We start from the raw sequence: 20,254 nt of genomic DNA on the forward strand, positions 1-20,254 counted from the left end.
TGCAGCTGGCAGCAGATCTCACCATGGCTGCGGTGTCCTGGCCCTTGGCCCTGCCCTGAGGCCTTGCTGTGGTCACTGACACACCTGGGGGGAACTCTGGGACCTGCTGGGTTCCCTCATGCGGGTCAGGCTCTGCTCTAAGCTGTGGGAGGAATGTTTTCTGCTGAATCCTGCTGTGGAAATGTCCGATGACAACTCCCAGTGTGAGCAACTGTGTCTGGCCTCCAATCTTCATCCTTGGTGCTGGGCTGCCTGTGGAGAAGGTGAGGTCCCCGTGCTAAAATTTCCTAGCTAGGCTGGTGCTGCAGCACGGATGGGAGCGGGGAATGCTCTGCCAGCTCTTGTGGGTCCTCAGAAGCCACTCCCAGCCAGCTGAAGCTGGAAAAACCCCCTGTGCTGCATTCTGTCAGCGCAGAGGGTCACAGCACGCCTTTGACTGGCACGGGAGGCAAATGAAAAGGGCGCCTTTAACTGGAAGTTCCCAAGAAAGCGGGGCAGGAGGCGTGGGATTTGGGTGTGGAGGCTGTTTGCAGTCGGTGTTTGCCATGGGGGGAGGCTCCTCGCCCTCGGCATGGGCTGGCGGAGTCACCACCCATGGGCAGGGGAGCTGCGCGGCTCCCACGGGGCTTGTTCGAGGGGCAAACCGAGAATTTGGTCACATCCAGGCACAGCCCCGAGGGGCCTGAACGGATTCCAAGAATCTCCCCCTCAACAAAGAGCGTCTGTTATTTTTCTAGGAATTAAAAAGGGAAAAAAAAAAAACCAAACCAACAACGCAGCGCGGAAAGCCTGTGCTGCGTGCGTAGGTGAGGGGACCGTGCTGTCGCCGTGCTGTCACCGCCGTGACTCACCCGGGGGGGGGGGGGGTGGGCTGCGATTCCCGGGAACAATAAATAAATAATAATAATAAAAAAAGAAGTAGGGAGAAATTGTGAATGATCGGTGGCTGAGCTCTCCACCGGGGTAGTCAAATTTCGGTTCCTCCTCAGGGCTGGCTGGTTAACAAAGACGTTATTAATAACCAATTAAGCCACAGCTCACGTCACGCCTTCCTCTGGAAGTGTGGCAAGAGTGGCCCTGGTTCCTCCTTGGGCTCCGTACCCGCCCCGCTGCCTTCGGGGGGGATATTTGGGGCGGTGTCCCCTCCTCGCAGGGCTGCTGGGGGTGGGGAGGAGGGGACAGGTGACACCTCCAGGGCTGTGGGGGACCGCCAGTACAGAGGTGACCTGAGCGTGGTGTGCTGGGGAGAGGAACCGCGTGTGGCAGGGATTTGGGCAGTGCCAGGGCAGGTGGTGACAGCCGTGGGGACACGGAGGGAGGAGGAGGAGGAGGCTGGGGATGTGCGCGGTGCCACATCCCGGGCAGCGGAGGGGCCGCTGGAGCGGAGCTCCGGATGCGCGGAGAAACCGCAGAGAATCCGGGCACTGTGCTCCTCCTGAAACCGCCTATTCAGGGCACGGACGGGCAGGACAAGAGGGAGGAAGCGGAGGGAAGATGGAGCACTGAAGGCCTCTGTGTGTGGCCGGACGGATGCAGGTGCAGCTGTGGGTTCCCCGGATGCTCCACGCTGCCCTTTCTCGCGGGGGATGCACCCGGGAGTCCCCCCAGAGCTGCTGTCGCTCTGATTTATTCCTGTTGTCACACACTGTCCAGTGCTGCTTTTTTTTTTTTTTTTTTTTTTTTTTTTCCTCACCCCTTCCCTATAGGTCTGTGTAGATTCTCTGAAGTCTCACCCAGGGCTGGGCTGTCCCTCATTGCTCTGATCTCTCTCATCTCCTCAGCTGAGAATCTGCAGGAAATGTTTAGTAATTGAGTGGCTGTGAGGACTCTGCCCAGCCTTGTCATCAGCTGGGGCTGAAATGAGCCTCAAAGAATGGGAGGATCCACACACGTGGCTTTCCTTGCCTGTCCCAACTCTCGCCGTGCTGCTGCCCTGTGGAAAACCAAGCTGAATAAAGCTGCTGTTGTGGTGGCAGAACCCCTCTCAGGGCGCTTTTCCTCAGTGCTGATTTTTGCCTGTGCAAGGCAAGAGGAAAAACTGAGTGCGGATTTCTCAGGAAGCCACAATAAAACTGATGGATTCCTCCCAAGGGCTGTGTTGGGCTGTGATTTCTGTCACATCAGCCGTGGCAATCCAGGGTAATTTCACTGAAGCCTCTCCAGATATCTGTGTGTAAATGAGAGCAGGATCTGGCCTGTGTTAAAGGAACACTGCCCAGGGGTTTTCTCCAAGATGTGTGTTCTTGCTTTCTGCTCTCTTAGCAAATGCAGCACTCCTAGGAGGCAATTCTGCATCTTAAATGGGAAGCCAAGGTGCTCCTTTCTCTTTAAGTATTCCTGTAGAGCTGGAAACAGCATTTGCTTCAATGGAAGAGTTTGAGATCCCCAGGAAAACGGGGACCTGAGCCCCCTCCCTGTGAAGCTGATGGCAAAGGAACAGCATTGCTCTGACAGGGCTCGTGATGTAAGGCACTAACATTAGCACAGGTAATAAAAACCCTCCCGACGTAGGTGTGTTTGGCACAAGATGCGGCAGCAAGCAAAGAATTTTGTAAAATACGTTTCTACACTGTGTTCCTTTCAGCGTCTGAACTGCAGATTTGTTATCTCCCTTCCTCCCTTCTCTTCCTCTCTCAGGCTGAAAGAGGAACTGGGTTTTGGTTTTGCTGGTTTTTGGGCTTTGCTGGGTGGCTGATGGTCACTACAGGCTGAGCTGCTGGCGAGGTGGCAGCAGGACACGGTGGTGTGTTGTGTCCATTTGTCACATCAATGTTACGTGGTGATGTCCTGCTGTGCCGGAGAAATGGCCCTGCTGGTCCTCCCTGCTGGGATTTCTGTGCCATTTCATGTCAGGGAGGGTTAGGTTGGATATTAGGAAAAGGTTCTTCCCCAGAGGGTGCTGGGCACTGCCCAGGGAATGGTCACAGCCTCGAGGCTGCCAGAGCTCCAGGAGCATTTGGAAAATGCTGTTGGGGTGTCTGTGCAGGGCCAGGAGTTGGATCAATGATCCTTGTGTGTCCCAGCTCAGCACACTCCAGGATTAAGGCTCTGGCATTGCCTGGAGGCACCACGGGGCACAGGATGCCTTGGAAGGGCTCAGATCAGCAGTAGGGGCAAGAGTTTGATCGTGGGCAAGCTCCAGCTCCAAGTGGAGGGGACTGAGTGGAGGGTGAGGTGGCTGGAGGAGCTCAGGAAACCTCTGGAGCAGCAGGAACAGCCTGGACTCGGCACAAAGGACTGAAATTACTTGTGGGAGACCCTCAAAAACAGCCTGGGAAGGGGCTACAGCCCCTCTCCAGTGTGGGCACCAGCATCTTCTTCCTCTGGAAACCAGATTAGCACAAATTCCATATCCCAACACGATACCTGCTTGCTGCTCCCTCAGCTGGGATCAGGAATGCAGCCTCCAGTGGTTTGCAGCTGTGCTGTTCTTGGCTCCCCGGGGCAGAGACAATTCAGTAAATCATTTTAGCATGTGTTTAAATCTCCTTGAGCACCCCTGGGTGTGGAAGGCTTAGGGAATGTGCCACGTGTCTGCAAGGCTCGGGGGAGGCTTTAGGCTTGAGGGTGGAAAATGTGCCAGTCCATGGAGAGTCTGGGGAAAGGAGCTTCACAGGGATGCAGCTTTTGGGAGAAACCCAGGAGAGCTGAGGAAAACAGCCGGTGGGTGCTGCTCTCGGCCTCTGCTCTCAGAGATGATAAACATGAAGGTCTGGAGCCAACGTGTGGGAAGATGAGAACATCCATCCTGCTGAAAACCAGGTGTCCAGTCCAAAATCGGAGCACTGGCAGTGTTTGTAGCAAATGTTTGAGGATAATGGGAGGATGTAATTGGAGAGGGACTTTTCACTGGGGTGTGTAGTGATAGGATAAGGGGGAATGGCCTTAAGCTGAAGGAGGGCAGGGTTAGATTAGATATCAGAGTCTTCCCTGTGAGGGTGGGGACGCCCTGGCACAGGGTGCCCAGAGAAGCTGTGGCTGCCCCTGGATCCCTGAAAGTGTCCCAAGGCCAGGCTGGACAGGGTTTGGAACAATTTGGAATAGTGGAAGGTGTCCCTGCCCATGGCAGGGGGTTGGAGCTGGATGATCTCTAAGGTCCCTTCCTACCCAAAACAGTCTATGATTCTCTGATAAGAGGAACAAGTGAGTGAGCAGACAGAATTCCACGCCGTGTTCTCCTTGGATTCTGTAATTCTGGGCACCTCCCGAACTGTCTGCAAGATGTATCTTGAAAGAGGCACCCGTTGAGTGACAGCATCTCCAGCTCCCTGCCTTCCCCCAGGCTCTGATCGCAGAGCAAAACAAGAGGTCCTGCCCTGCCTGGAGGGAAAACACTGGAGTATCACGTTTCTCTCTCAAGTGCAAGCTGGAAAAGCTGATGCAGACACGCTCTGGAACGCGTCCGTATAATGAAGAGCAAAGCACTGGGTGCTTGTGTGGAAGCGCCTGTCAGTTTTCATTTAAGGGTCAGCTGGTGGCTTCTTGGAGGAAATGGCCTGCAGAGCCCAGCCCTTCCTCCCCAAGTGCTGGAGATCCTGCTGAGTGCAAAGAACTTCTCAGCTGAAGCTGCCACAAACCCTTCTTCCAGCCCACTGGTGACACATGACATCAGGCATTTTGGGCTCCTTTAGTTTTCACCCTCCTGGACTGGATAGTTCAGCTGATGTTTCACCAAAGGCCACTTTCAGTGCTGTTAAATCTGTTGCGGTTGTGCATGGTTTGCAGCCCGTGCCCCTCCCAAAACGCTCTGAGTGACGTGGGAGCGTCTTGGGGGACGGAGGAAACTCGCTGTCTGTAGCAACTTGCTCTGCAGTTATTTTTGGTTGAGGTTACTGTGGTTTGTGCCCCAGAAAAGATGGGGCTGTGCACAGCCAGTTCCCAGCAGTGCTGGTGTTTGCCTCTCACCTTCTCCTATCAGAAAAATTTGATTTCTAAAAAATCAGAAGGGAACAGACCCCTCTGACTTCCTCTGGTGTTCACAGGGTCGGGGAGCAGTCCTGTATTTCTCCATCTCATAAGAATGTGGAAGCTCGTAGGAGTATTAATTACAGCCAATTATAACCTGCTTGACTGGCTGAGGTGCTCAGATGGCTCCTGAGACTTGCTGTTGTTGAAGAGGAGCATTTTTCCTTCCACCAGGTTTTTGAGGAGCTCAGAGCAGGGCTGGTCCATGGAGCAGCTTGGCTGGATGGTGTTAGGATTGAACACGTTCTGGAGGAATTCTTGCCTGCAGTGCTGTGCAGTTTGTTTGCTTTGTGGAGTCCTGATGGCTTGTCATGAATCTCTTCCAGCCCAGCTGGTGAATTTTTTTTAATCTGCTTGTTTATCACACAGGGACCATGTATTTACAGCTCTGCAGTGTTGTTTAAGGCTTTTTACAGAGTTCTTGGGAAGCCCTGTTGAGGATGAGATGGGACAACAGGGACAAGTTTGGAGTCACAACCGTGCTTGCAGATATGAAAGTTTCAACTGGCTCTGTGAGCCTGGGAATGGAGGAAGTTACTTGCAGAAGTGGGAATCAGAAACCCAGAAATTGGGCCAACTAATTAAGCGACTGGCTGGATGCTGTGCAAACACAAACCAAACAGACAGCTCTCAGTTTTCATCTGTCAAGGGAGAAAGCTACCAGCTTGTCAGTGATGGGCATCCAGCTGTAACCCAGGGATGTGGCAGCCCTGTTCCAGCCTCTCCGTTTAAAAGACACCAAAATATCCACAGCCTCCAGTACTTGCTGTGCTTTGCGGGGGGGGTGGGGGGGGTGTCACATCTTTGGTGTCAGAGAGCAAGGCTCTGAAATTTGACCTGAAACTGGCTGTGGCTGTGTAGCTCGGCTCCCAGGGTTGGAGCTGAGGTGACTTTCCAGGCACTGGATGCCGTGGGAGCAGAGCACACGTGAAGGAAGCTCCGGTTGTCCCGATGATGCCCCAAATCTCTGTGAGCACCACGGTGTGGTGTGATAATGCTGATTTCAGTGTGAGTACCCCTGATTTTCCCCAGGTGAGGGGTGGATGAATTGCTGCATCTGATTCCTGTGGGGAGGCTGGTGCTTTCTGGGGTTTTGTGCTTAAAAAGGAAACTCCTTGTGCTGGACCGTGTCCTCTGCCAGGAGCGGTCACAGACTGGGTCCTTGGCTGTAGGTACACATCACTCCCCCCTGTTCCACAAGTGTACAAAGTCTTTTGCCACCCTTTCCAGCCAGGACCAGTCAAAATCCCTGTCCCAGCAGGAGAGAGGAGACCCAAATCCCAGAGGATTCTGCAGAGCCAGGAGCATAACTCCTGTCGAATTGCTCAGAGCAAAGCCCACAGGGCGTTCTCCCTCAAGGTTAGAAACAACTGGGAGGAGTGAAGATGATCCCTGGCCACAGCCACGTGAGATCCTTGTGCAACTGCACAGGTCATCCTGCAGTGTGGAAGTCATTATGGAGCCTCTATCAGTCTGAGGATGGGCCTGGGGCAAAAGGGAGGGTCTGACTCTCTGGGTGACATTCTTTGGGTGGCTGCAAGAATGAGGAGGAGGGGGAATTCTCGTGGGTGACAGCTGTCCATCAGCTCCATCCTGGCAGGAAGTCCTCTTGTTGTGACAAGGAGGAAGTCTAGAGGGAGAGAACAAACTGTACCGAGCAAAAGGCAATGCCTATCCTCCAGCAGGACCTCACAGGCTCTGCCTTGGTGCCTTGCTTTGGGGAGCCAGATGGTAACAATAAATGAGCCTGACTTTGCTGGGCCTGAGTCTGCCACTCCAAACTGTGCAGATGGTCCTAATGGGTGAGTGCTCCCAGCCTGGAAACAAGCAGCAGACCCGGGCTCTGGAGGTCAACTGTGTCCCTTGTGTCCTATAAACCCAGAAAAACACCTCCTCAGCAGTCAGTGTGGCCTTGCATGGCCCTGTCCTCTCTTTTCTGCTGATGTGGGTGCTGATCTGAGCCTCTGGTGAGCTGGTTCAGGGAGCTCAACTGGCTGAGAAGCAACACCCCCCCCCCAAAAAAAGTGATTAATCTTCACCACAGGTGGTATAAGCTGGTGCTGGTGGCAGGGAGGGAATGGGAAGGGGTGGTGGAGGAAGGGCAAGAACCACAACAGCCTGACTTAGGTCAATTAAAACTCGTGGAATTTCAGCCCCGGGCTTCAGTGGGATTTAATGTAAGCAGCACAGTAGCCTTGGCTTCTTGCTGTGGCATGGGAGAAACTGCACCTCCGGAGCAGTAAGGAGAAAGGAATGAGGGAAGGTGCCCACAGATGAGAACAGCTCCAGCTTCTAAAGAAACACAACACTTGGTAATTACTAGAACTAAGCACATTCAAACGTCACTGCCTCTTGCACTGTCAGAGCACATTCATTTTGAGAAAATCAGAATGTGCTGGGCTTGCATTCTCCCTTCTCTTTTCATGAATCTGCCAACGTGTTCAGAAAAGGTCTGGTTTGAATACCCATATTAGAGGTGTATTAATTTTGAACTTGTCAAATGGAATATTTGCATTGGAAACAGTTCTACGAGTTTGTCTGCATCATGAAGGGAACGAACCCCCCTCCTGCTGGCTCTGTTCTGATTAGCTTGGGTTGCTTCCAGCTGAACTCAGGCACAGGCTCACTGGGCTCTACTCTCCCTCACTCCCATCCTTCTGCTTTTCTCCCTTATTTAAAGATGTTTGAAGAAGCCAGGCTAAATATGATGGGAGCTAAACTCTTATTTTGGTTCTCCTCGCTTTGTAGACAAGCCCTGGAAGTGTGGTAGGGCTGCAGACCCCGTGGATCCCTGTGTCTAATTGAAGCAGACAAGACTGTAACTCAGACTTTGCATATTTCAATGAAATATTCATGAATCCAGGAGAGAATAACCCGGGGTGAACATCAAGTTGTATAATCTGAATATATTCTCTATAACTGTCAGCAACACGCAGACAGCTCAGAAAATTCCGGGGAGGGTCTGCGCTTGTTGAGAAACATCTCGCCTGCTTTGGCTCTAAGGACAATGATGATTGTGTTTGCCCAGACTATTTAATTAGCAGATTTCTCAAATTGGGCTCTTAGGGACTGAAGTCCCCATTTACCCCATGTGGAAGCATGTGGCTTCCCGGGAAGGCTGGGAAGCTCCAGCTGCCTCTGGAGTTGGAGGGTGCCCAATCTCCTGAGACACGAGGCAGTTTCTCACTTGGCTATTTAATCCAGACCGAAGCGCTGAGCATTAAGCACACACCTTCATTAGATGATGCTTGTCTCTATTTCTGCACTGATTCCTCTGAAGACCTGCAGGTTAGGAGTGGGAAGGAAAATCAGTAATGGAGCAAAATGACTGTGATTTAGAGATCGGGTTGCACGCAGCCAGGGCCATGCATCAGGATAATGAGATTCAGTCTTGTTTGCTTACAAGCACTGGAGACAGAAGCAGAAAATGTGATCCACCAAGCCAGCTCTCAGGAAATGAGGAACAATAGAGTGAGGAAATCAAATTTCAAACGGCAGGGATATATTTATCGAGTTTTCCTCGGGATTTTTGCAGAGCTTTGGGGCGTTCTCTGTGCAGTGTTTTTTTTTTTTTCGGGCAGCCGACATATGGCTGGAGGATTAGATCACTGCAAAGCACCGTTGTTTGTGACCTATTTGTTAATGCAGGGCTGGGGTCAGCGACAAGAGGCAAATGCACTTGTCATTGTTCGGGGCTTTTCAAGTGCTGCTCCTGTTGTCCCCCGCACCATGGCCAGACATTTGGAACAAACTCATTAGCTAATTAGTGGTGTGCTCAGCCCCACGTGGGTGATATTCCCACTATGGCTGTGGAACAGGCCCTCCTGGGGCTCTCTGGCAGCTGCTCTTCCCTAGGTTAGTCGGGAGGGCAGCTGGGGGAGGATGTGCCTTCCTCATCTTCTCTGGGAGAGCCTCCTGCATTCCAGATATCCCACTCCTTTCCTCCTGCTCCTTGCCTTGCAACAGCCCCTCTACTCCCACTCCTAGGATCCACTGCCACCAGCTCGTCTCTGGTGACCAGTGATAGGACCTGGGGGCATGGTATGAAGCTGTGCCAGGAAAGTTTAGGTTATCAGGAAAAGGTTTTTCACCCAGAGGGTGGTGGGGCACTGAACAGGCTCCCCAAGGAAAGGGCACAGCCCCGAGGCTGCCAGAGCTCCAGGAGCGTTTGGACAACACTCGCAGGCACAGGGTGGGATTCATGGAATCACAGAACAGTTTGGGTTGGAAGGGATCTCAAAACCCCTCCAGTTCCACCCCTGCCATGGGCAGGGACACCTTCCACTATCCCAGGTCGCTCCAAGCCCTGTCCAACCTGGCCTTGAACACTTCCAGGGATTTGGCAGACACAGCTTCTCTGGGCAGCCTGGTCCAGTGAAAGGTGAAATCCCTGATCCGTGGTGTTGTCCTGTGCAGGACCACGAGTTGCATTGGATTTTCCTTGTGAGTCCTTTCCACATCCCGAGGATCCCCTGGGAGTCTGTGAGCTGCCTTCTCCATGTGGATTGCCCTGCTGGTTATCAGGGTGGTGCCACAGCTCCCAGTGCCCAACTCAGACTGCAAATCACGGCCTTGGACTCTGGTTCTGCCAACGCAGCTGAAATGTTGTGGGCTGGGAAGGAGCAGAGACGGCTCGGGTCAATATCCAGGTACAGCCTGATCCAAGGAGGGACAGGGCAGGGCTGCAGTGGGAAGTGTTCTACATCAGCTCCTGGGTTTAAAATCACAGGACTGACTCAGTGACCTCCTGTTGCTAATATGAAACGAGAGATGTAAATCCACTGTCACGAGTCCTCTCAGGGAGCCACCAGAAGGGAACATGCCAGTGCAGCTTGAGCAAAGCTCTGCTGGTGCAGCTTTACCACTCATGTGCCTGCCCAGGGTAGCAGGAACGCTGCAATTCAAGGATATAATAATCAAAAATAAGTGATTTTACTTGGCTGGTTTGTTTTACTTGCACTAAGGGGCCTGATCTGGTTGATAGAAAACAGTTTTTTTGGTGGAAGCGTGCCAGCTGCAGGAGGTTTTTGCTGGGGTTGCTGATTTGCACACTTAATGATGTAGACAGACACCTGGGATGGAGCTGGGAATGGAGAGGAAGCTGCCCCCTGCTCTGGAGAGCTGTCTGCCCAGATCTGGAAGGACAGGCAGGAGAGAAGGCAGCAGGAAAAATCCTGTCCTTCCCATTGTATTTTAACCAAGAGCTTTCTTCTCCTCCTTTCGAGCTGTCAGCACCTGATCATTAGGATTAATGAACGTGCACAGAAACATTGGGTTTCCATCACTGCTGTTTTCTTGCAAAGAAGAAAAGGGGGAAGTATTCTTTCAGCTCCTGCTGATACCATCAGATGTGTGCTGATCCCTTATTTTTTTCACCCAGAATTTAATCCTGCCTAGCTCAAGGTTAACAGCTAAGCCAGAATCACAGCTCGCTGCAGAAGATTTGGAGCTTCCCGGCTCCCAGATGGTGTTCAAGGCATTGGAATGTGCAGCATTTCCAAACAAGTTGCTTTAAATGCAGCTCAATCGGTGTTTCACTGCAGTCCCCGTTCTTCTGTATTTAAACCTCAAATCTGTGGCAGATTTGACAGTGGCTCCATGGGAGGAAGGGATGGGCTGTAAGTGGTAGATGCTCCATCCCTGGAAGCTTCCAAGGCCAGGTTGGACAGTTCTTGGAGCAACCTGGGATAGTGGGAGGTGTCCCTGCCCCGGCAGGGTTTGCAACAAGATGATTTTTAAGGTCCCTTCCCAAATGTTCTGGGATTTGATGAAGTTTGCAGTGCTCAGCCTGACCTTCCTTTCACTTAAAAGCAGTGAGTCACAAACTGGATTTTGCTCCACATTTCTGTTTTCCTATGCTTTTTGTAAGGCACGATTCCTCAGGAATTTGGGTTTTAAATAACCAGCAGCCCTGCCCTGTGCCAGCAGTGATCCAAGCAGAGCTCTGCTCTCCAGCTTCTCCCCTGGCCCGCGCCAACCCCGACTTGTCCCGTTTCCTTGAATTGTCTCCCGGTTTTAAGATGGGAACAAATATATTCAGGGAGGACTACAATGGGATCAGTAACCTCCTCCAGCCCACAACGCCGGACACTGGTTTAGTCATTATCCCGAGGGGAAGGACGTGTGCTCCGACCCACCCAGACCATCTGGCTCCTCCTGCCACGTTCGTGTCCCTGCTGAGCTCCCCTTCCCCACCCAGTGTGACCCACAAATGTGCCCATCAAGTGTCCCCTTAGCCGTAAATGTGGTTATTTTATACTGGCGTCTTCAGCGGGAGGGGGGAATTAGGAGTATCTGTGCCGTGTGAGGCAATGGGAGCTGTGCCGGGGAGGTTCAGGTTGGACATGGGGAGGAATTTTCTCTTAGAAAGGGTGATTAGATATTGGATGTGGTGGTGTCACTGTCCCTGGAGGTGTTTAAGGAAAGGCTGGATGTGGCACTCAGTGCCCTAAGTCTAGTTGATAAGGGGATGTTTAACCACAAGTTGGACTTGATGATCTCGGGTCTTTTCCAAACTAATTCATTCTGTGATTCTGCTTTGGGGCTGCCAGCCCACATTGGACCTCGATTTTTGGGGGGCTACCCTGCCCCGAAATCAGTTTCTCCTGGGTGCTGTGAGTGTGGAGGGGGAGTGTGTTCCCCAAGCCTTCTCCTTCCAACAAAGACACACCCAGACCTGCTTCAAAGCGTACCCTGCTCCGTAAATGTGGTTATTTTGTACTGATAGTCATTATTTTGTATTTGTCATCCCTGGATTTTGGGGGATCTGTAGCCCTGGAACCAGTTCCTCCTGGGCTGTGGGAGCACTGAGGGGCATCCTCCTTCCATCAGAACCAGCCCCGGACCCTCTCTTAAAGCATTCCCCGACCCATAAATGTGGTTATTTCATAACGACAGACTTTTTTTTGCTATTATTTCACCCATTTTTTTGCGGGGGGGAACCCCTGGGCGCTGTGGGGGCTCCTCAGGCGCTCTCCTTCCATCAGAAGCAGCCCTTGCTTGGGGGCCGATCCTGCCTCACCCCTCCCCGGCGCCGGGGCTGGCAGCGAGGAGCCGCGCCAAGGAGGGGAGGGGAGGAAGGGAAAGAGGGAGGGAAGGAAGAGAAGAGGGAGGGAAGGGAGGGAAGGAGGGGACGGGCAGCGCCGCGTCCCCCCCGCCCTCAGCGCGGCCGCGCCTCGGGGCCGCGCGCGGCCGCCGGTTCCGCCTCCTCCGCCGCCTCCCCGCGGCCGCCGCCGCCATGTTGGATGGTGCGTGTGGGTGTCAAGCGCAGCCCGCGGCCGCCGGGCACCGGGACACCGGGACACCGCGCCCGCCCCGCGCCCGCAGGTCAGCGCGGCTCCCGCGGGCTGCGGGACCGGGGTGTGCGTGCGTGTGTGGGGAGGGGGGGGGGAAGGAAAACGGGCGGGCAGCCCCCGCAGCCCCGCCTTTCCCCCCTCGGCGGGGCCGCGGGGTGGGCGCGGGAAGGGCCCCCCGGGGTCCCCGCGGGGAGGGCGCGGGGCCGCCGTGGCCTTTTGTTGTCGCCGGTGGGGCGGCCGGGCGGGGATGGGGCTGGCTCCCCGCCGCCCCGAGCTGGGGCCTGGCTGCCGATGGGGCCTCCCGGGGCTGCGGGGGACGGCGGGGCCTGCGGGCTCGGGGGGCTGCCGGCGGCGGCCCCGGGGCGGGGGGGGGGGCTCCGGTCCGACCCCCGCCCCGGCGGTGTTCGCCTCTCCATCGTGGCGGGGCGAGGGGAGGGTTATTTTGTTGTGTTTTCAGCGATATCGTTGTTTGGGAGATGTGTATTAATGCTTTTAATTATTTTTTAAGGGTGTTTTATATAGGGGGCTTGGGCTGGATGGTCTCCAGAGGTCTCTTTCAACCCTAATAATTCTGTGATTTTCTGTGGTATTCTCTCTCTCTCTTTCTATATATTTACACTGATACGTACTTATATATATATATAAAATTTTATTTTTTTTTTTTTACCTGCAGTACCTGCGATGCTACAGATTAGGGCTGGGTAGTCAGCGAGCTGTATTACATTATTGCTGTGAAACGTATTGAAACAGTAATTATCGCAGGCTGCCCACAATGAAAGTCCCCTGTTTTAAAGCCGTGAGGCTTTAATGTAAACGTTAAAATATTCATGTTAAAGATTTAAAGCTCTAAGGCTTTAAAACTGGTGGCGTTTGGTCTCAGTTTTATGGGTGTGTAATGCTTCCCCCTCCCCCCTTCTCAAGTACGGTAGCTGAAAAGCCAAGTGAGGTTTTAAATTCACAGCAATTGTGGACGTATTTCTTGTTCTCATCTATTAAGAAAATAACCTGAATTACCTACGTGCTCATCCATTTTCAACAGGAGGCCTAAAGGACTTGTTAGGATGGTGAAGCTGTTGCAGATGTTCTGGGCTGTAGAGTCCGACTTGAGGAGTTCAAAATGCAAATCAGGCCACGGGATTAAGTTTTATTATTCTCTCCACTGAAATCTGTGTTTTATGGTAATGCAGAGCTCTTGCATAATTCCGGTGTGTTGCTGTGAGACACAAGGTCATAGGAAATTGTATTGTTGGGGTGTGAAGTGTGGGATGAATATTTTTTTTTTTTTTTAATTAGACATAGAATTGTATTGTGATGGCATCTTTAGCAAAGTGCAGCCTGTTTAGGAGTTACTTCTAAATATGTTTGTCTTGGCTGATTCTCACATGTGTTATTTTTGAACAAACTCAAGTGTAGAATTTCACTGGGGAGAATCAAAACTTTTGATGAACTTTCCTTTATGAGCTGGAAGTAATGGTAAACTAGCTGGGCAGAATTTCAGAGATAATCTTCCCCGTATTAAATATTTAACTGTGTTATCAAAAATCACCAAGCACCAATGATCCATGAGTGTGCATTCGTGAGGGCGAATTCCGATAAGGCCAAATTGACCGTGGGTTCCATTTGAGGAAGTTTGACTTGGGACTGCTGATTGCAACTTCCTTGATTCCATGGAGTGACCTGTGTCACAACAACAGTTCTCTGACACAGCAGCTTGGCTTTTACAGCTACTGAGGAATGAGGATTATTGTCAGCCTTTAAGAAATGCAGCGCGGCACTCGCAGGATTGTGGGTTCCCAGGGTGAGTTGGGTTGGAAGGGACCTCAAAGCTCATCCAGTCCCACCCCTGCTGTGGCAGGGACACCTTCCACTAGCTCAGGTTTTTCCAAGCCCCATCCTGCCTGGCCTTGGACACTCCCAGGGATCTAGGGGTGGCCACTGCTTCTCTGGGAAGCTGTGCCAGGGCCTCACCTCCCTCACAGGGAGGAATTCCTTCCCAGTATCCCATCCAACGCTGCTCTCTGGCAGTGGGAAGCCGTTCCCCCTTGGTCTTTCACTCCAGGCCTTTGTGAATAAATAGCTTCCCTCCATCTTTCTCCATCTCTCCATGGACTTGTCTCCTGAGAAAAAGCAGTTGACTTGTTGCCTAGGTAGAAGCTCAGCCGTGGTGGGTAATATCTGGGCTAAAAAAGTGCAGTTTGTGAGTTACCTGATGGCTGTGGAAGGAGCACAGGAGAGATCCACGACTGTCAGGTGGCCTGGCTGGTGATGCTCGTGTTGGTTTTCACTTCCATTATTCCTGCAGTCACTTTTAATGAAGAGTTCACAAACATCTGATGTCCAGTCTAATGCAGGCAGCAGAAATGAATTCAGCTTGCACTGACCACATCATTATTTACATAACTGGTTAATCATGCTAGTTTTGTTCCAGCTGTCAGCCATTTGATTGCTTTAAAACTTGGAGCTTTTTAAGAAGCCTCAAATCTTGGATCGCTGCTGGGAAATGCCAAAGGCCTAATTTGTTACTTCATAAAAATGCTGATAGTCTCTCCTGATACAGAAATCGGGGCTTGTTTCTGTGGTTGGTTTTGTTTTTTTTTTTTTTTTTTTTTTTTCCTTTAGAGAGAGAGAGAGAAATCATTAAATGATAATCAGTTTAGGGGAAATACATTAAAGAGTAGTTATGATGTTCCTGATCTTGCTTTTCTTAGGTCTTGTACGTAGGATGGGGAAATGACTCTGGCTTTTGCTTGGTGTAGAAGAATATGAGTTACTCTAATATCTTTCTTTAATGACTGGTACTCAGGAAGCAACTTCCCAGTGTTCCAGGGCCATATTTGCAGAGCGCTAAAGTGTCCCTTGGGATGTTGCTAATAGAAAATGAAATGTGCCTGCTTTGTAGGAACGCCTGTAATGTTCTTTTCCCACTTCGCCCGGCTCTGATCTGTGCAGGGGAAAATATCGAAACCTACCAGCATCCTGCTGGCTTAAGTGCTTCAAAGAACAGCAGGTTTTTTGTGTTGTTTCAGTAGCCTGGCTGCTCATTAAGGAGGCAGGAGACTCCATGGAGGAGAACAACATGGATTGCTGTCCTCTGGAATAAAACCTGCTGGGGCTGATTGTAGGTCTGCTCCAGGTTCGGTACAGACCCGGGCTGTGCTGACTAACAGACCCTAAAAAGTCCCAGTTAATCAGTTTAGCTGGTTGTTACAGGCCTGCTCTCCTGTTCTGCATGGAGGAAGAATTCAGGATGGTTGAATGTGCGAGTGTATTCAGAGACTGTGGGCTTCAGGGATGGATCTAGAACCCAGTGGCTGATGGGCTGAGCCTCTCAGTGAGTGGTGCAGCAGGTAGAAAGCTACTGGAAAACTGCTGTTCTTTACTTACCATTTTACAAACAACACCTTTGTCTCTGGTTTCCAAATTTGGGGGTTGCTTGATTTTATGGTGCTGCTCCAGACCACTGATAAAGGTGAAGTGGCTGGGTCAGAAGTTTCCATGGTGTTTTCTGTAGGTAACCAGAGAGAGATTCAGGCAGAGTTTAAGGAGAGTAAGTTTAGTTACCAAGATTGAGTTCTATGTAAATATCTAATAGTGGAGTTTGTATGAATGATGATACTAATTAGAAAATCAGTATAGAACTGCTTTGCTGGTTGCACTGGCACTGGAGGTGTCTGCAGAATTCAATTTGTAATTCACTACTGTGCCTTTTTATATGGAAACATAACTTTGAGTTAATACGCTAGCGAGATGCTTTTCTTCTGTACAGATAATTTCCAGCTCATTTTTCTGGTGTTGTTACAAAAATTGAACTTGAATTGATCTCCGGGCCAATACCCCGTGTTGCATGAATTGTTAATAGCTTGTCTCTCTGGTTCCTGTCCAGAGGAACAACCCAGGGCTGTTAACATAAATGCCTCTAACTGGTGCCTCGAGCTTGTGTTCAAGGTCAAGCCGGGGCTGTTCACGCCTCCTGTGCCTTGGCTTGCAAAATCCAGCTCTGTGCAGGTGGGGAAGCAGGAGCTCAGGCTGGGACAGGTCCCCGCTGGCAGTGGGAGTGCAGCTGCCTCTGCTCTGGGACTGGGTGAAACCAGTCCCAGCCCAGGCCTGGGTGCAGCCCGGCCTTGGAGGCTCCCCTGACCCGTGTTCTATGGTGGAGGGGGCTGGGGAGGTTTGGAGGAGTCTCAGCCGTGCTCTTGTTTTGTTGTCGTGACCCACACAGATTGTTTTCAAGGCGTAGTTTTCCTTCCACTATCAGGAGTGGAGCTCCCTGAGCTGCCTCAAGGAATTAGCTGAAATTTGTCTATGAGACCTCTGCAATTTCCTTCCCCCTGTTCCTGTTCCTGCCTTTCCTTTCCCCCGTTCCTGCCTTTCCTTCCCCCGTGTTCCTGTTCCTGCCTTTCCTTCCCCCGTGTTCCTGTTCCTGCCTTTCCTTTCCCCCTGTTCCTGTCTTTCCTTCCCCCCTGTTCCTGTCTTTCCTTCCCCCTGTTCCTGTTCCTGCCTTTCCTTTCCCCCGTTCCTGCCTTTCCTTCCCCCGTGTTCCTGTTCCTGCCTTTCCTTTCCCCCTGTTCCTGTCTTTCCTTCCCCCCTGTTCCTGCCTTTCCTTTCCCCCGTTCCTGTTCCTGCCTTTCCTTCCCCCTGTTCCTGTTCCTGCCTTTCCTTTCCCCCGTTCCTGCCTTTCCTTCCCCCCATTCCTGTCTTTCCTTCCCCCCTGTTCCTGGTCCTGCCTTTCCTTCCCCCCGTTCCTGTTCCTGTCTTTCCTTCCCCCCGTTCCTGTTCCTGTCTTTCCTTCCCCCCTGTTCCTGTCTTTCCTTCCCCCCTGTTCCTGCCTTTCCTTCCCCCCGTTCCTGTTCCTGTCTTTCCTTCCCCCCGTTCCTGTTCCTGTCTTTCCTTCCCCCCTGTTCCTGTCTTTCCTTCCCCCCTGTTCCTGCCTTTCCTTTCCCCCGTTCCTGCTCCTGCCTCTCTCCCAGAGCTGTTTTAGCCATGTTGTCTGCAGTGCCTGAGCCTTTCATGTCACCATATAATAAATCCTCAATGGTCATGGAGTCCAGGAGAGTTTGGAGGACCCAGCCTCTGTGCTGCTTCTGCAGGCTTGGGACAGACCTGGCTCTTTGAGGCTTTTTTCGTTTCTCAGATTGCAGCACTCAGTGAACAATACTTGAAGAAATTAAGTAATAAATCGGTTTTTTTGGAAAGTTCAAAGCTGCTTATTAGTTTAAAACCATGGCAGAGACGTTAGTTAGAGATGTTTTATGTTCACCCTACCAGACAGAAATCGGAAGACTCCCTTGCCTTGTTTGTTTTTCAGTATTGGAGGAGTTCTGGCCAGTTTTGGAGGCTGTAGTCTTAGAGCTGTTCACTTAAAATACATGATGGAGTCTGGGGGTGATGGCTGAAATTCAGCAGCCAGACACTGATTTAATCTCTCCCCAGTATAACCTCACAGAGACTTCCCTGCCCTTCTGGAGATGTCACTTACATAATGTGATGGCTTCTAAAATCAACCTGGGAGTGTTCATTATTTAGAAGCAGAAACCCAGGCAGAGCAAGCTCCCTCCTTCTGTTTGTTGGGTTTGAGTTTTGCCACCAAGAGAAACGCTACAACACACGTTGTACCCCTGCTAGGGCAAAGCACCAGCACGGGTGACAGGGTGCTAATGATGTCTGGGATGTTCTTCTACGTTTTTATCTTTATTCTCCCAAATCATATTAATTTCTAGACTTAACATCAATTTAGTAGTTTCTGAACCTTTGCAAGGGCAATGGTCTTTTTCAGAGCTTTGCTAGAACAAAGACATTTTAAGAATCTTAATAGAGAATCGTGTAATCTTATTACAGCTGCTCCTGTTTAAATCACTTCCTTGTACTTAAATAACAATCTGTCACCAGCTATTTCTTGATTGTAGTTTTTGTCAGTTGTAATTTATCCTCCTCCCTGATTTGGTTGTACTTCTTTTTTTTCCCCCCTCCCGATTGTGCAACCTTTAGGTTGGCAGAGCTCCTTCTTTTCCTCACACGGTTCTCCTGAGTCCACTGGGAGTAATCCCATGAGTAAGTTGCTCACTGGTGTAAGAGCCGTGCAGTTCACGAGTAAAACCTTTGTGGGGCAAACCCCACCTGAAACAACTGATAGAGAGAGTTCTGATAATTCCTCAGGGAGAGACCAAACAAAGTGTTTTTAAAGGTAACTTCCTCCCCTGAGATGGCAGCACAAAAGAATCCTTGGAACACGTTTCCCTCTAGGAGTTTCCAGGTGTGTGCTGCTGGTGTGGGGTGAGCAGGCCCCAAGCACCCACCTCAGCTTTTGTCATTCTGATCTTCATTTATTTCTTTCTTTTTAGTGATGAGGATTTCTTCAGCCCAGTCTGTTGACCCAATTGCTGCTGAAGCTGCTTTTCTCCTGACTCTCAGCTCTGTTTGGACAGGGATGAGGCTTGTGACAACAGCAGTAAGGCAGAGATGTTTGCTTTAACCTATGAAATCAGCCAGAATTGAAGTTCATTAATTAATCCTTATCTGCAGAACTGTTTTAACATGCCTGTTCTGTGGTGGATGGTCAAGCACAGCGTGCTCTGCCACGTGGTGCACGTGAGGGAAAGCACTTCAGCTGTTATTTGTAAAAACCAGAACTTTAATAATCTTTAATTATTCACTTTATTGATCAGAGAAACACCTTCCCGTTTTGTGCCGTTGCTGGTTTGGGACTGGTGATGGCTGGTTAGAGGTTCCTGATCAGGCATTAACCCTCAATATTCACATCCAGGGGAGATCTCATGCATCTTTAAAATGCCCCTGCCCAGGTATTTAATTATTTGATGAAAACCTCTTTCTCTAATGCCCCCTGGAAAGCATCAACTCCCCTCTGTTGTGTTATCTAATGAAATATTTGCCTTCTGAGCCCATCCTGCCTTATTGCAGGGCTTTGATTGCTTCTTGCAGTGATTTTTTCTTTTAAGGATGGAATGCTTATTACCTATGAGAAGTGTTACTATATTTTGCTGCTGTTGTTGAGCAGAGTTCAGGAAGTTAAACTTTGCCTACCAATTTAGAAGAGTTTCTCAGAAAGTCAAGATAATGCCTCCGTTGGAATGTTTTTAGATAAACAGCATAGGTGATAGTGACTACTTTTCTTAGGAGTATGCAAATGCAGCTCAGAAATCAGTATCTAATACTGTGATCTTTGAAAATCTTTTCAATTTATGTGGATTTTTAAGGCAGGAATTTCTGTCTGCTGCTCAGAGGAGCAGCATGACAGTCCTCACACCAGGCTGTGATTATGCAGCCCATGGTTTTTCATACTTTTTTTCAGCAAAGCAGCTGCTTTCTGAAGGTTTTATTGGTACTTGGGTGACTCCTCTGAAAGATATTTATATTTACTGCTTCTCTTGGGAAGCTTTAATAAGGAAGTAAAATACAGGAATGTTTATGATTGCTTTGACTTGGCTTTCAGAATTCCTGTAGAGAAGCCGAAGTAGAAAACTCCAGTCCAGCAAAATCACTTTTCAACTTTTAAAGTGCAGAGGAGCACCGAGGTAAATCATCAAAGGCTTTTTAGTCTGCAAAACTGCTTAAGTGTTGTGTGTTTAAAATGTACAAATGGCTGACCCTTTTGTGAGGCAGACTGACATGTCTGGCTCTTTTTTACGTTTGACTACCTAGTGAATAATCTCCTTTTGCCTGGCCTGCTGCTTTAAACACACTGAGGGCTGCAATTGCCGTGTTGGTGTCTGCCTGCCTGCCAATAGTGTCTGTGTATATTTAATTTCATCATCATACGACCACAGGAGTGTTTACATGGGCTTTGAAAGCCAGGACGTGTCGTGTGTGGCTGGAGATTTGGGATTTTGGGGGAGTGATGAATCTGAAATGTTGAGGAGTGAAGAGCAGCAGGGGAGTTTTGTAGCTCGTCTTTATTATTCTGTTTTTAATTTGCTTTATGAGGAGGGGTGGGGGGTCTGTTCTGCAGGAGGTGGTGCGGATCTAGCAGAGTGTGGTGA

The 20,254-nt window shown here is 50.5% G+C and overlaps 1 protein-coding gene across 6 annotated transcripts in view; it reads left to right on the forward strand.

Moving 5' to 3' along the window:
- The window catches only part of EPN2 (epsin 2), a 55,271-nt gene that overhangs the window by 179 nt on the left and 34,838 nt on the right, over window positions 1-20,254 (forward strand). For 3 of the 6 annotated variants that reach the window (XM_066198416.1, XM_066198421.1, XM_066198420.1), the window contains exon 1: window positions 12,166-12,291. The exons of 1 other annotated variant lie outside the window; for it this stretch is intronic. The gene's annotated coding sequence lies outside the window, so the exon portion shown is untranslated. Of the gene's footprint in view, window positions 1-12,154; window positions 12,292-19,707; window positions 19,790-20,254 lie in introns of those variants that run through there. 2 more of the 6 variants (XM_066198417.1, XM_066198419.1) reach the window with 2 other exon arrangements.

The sequence above is a fragment of the Chamaea fasciata genome, unplaced genomic scaffold (assembly GCF_029207755.1).
Source record: "Chamaea fasciata isolate MVZ Bird 193981 ecotype frontalis unplaced genomic scaffold, bChaFas1.0.hap1 SCAF_16, whole genome shotgun sequence".
Taxonomy (NCBI): domain Eukaryota; kingdom Metazoa; phylum Chordata; class Aves; order Passeriformes; family Sylviidae; genus Chamaea; species Chamaea fasciata.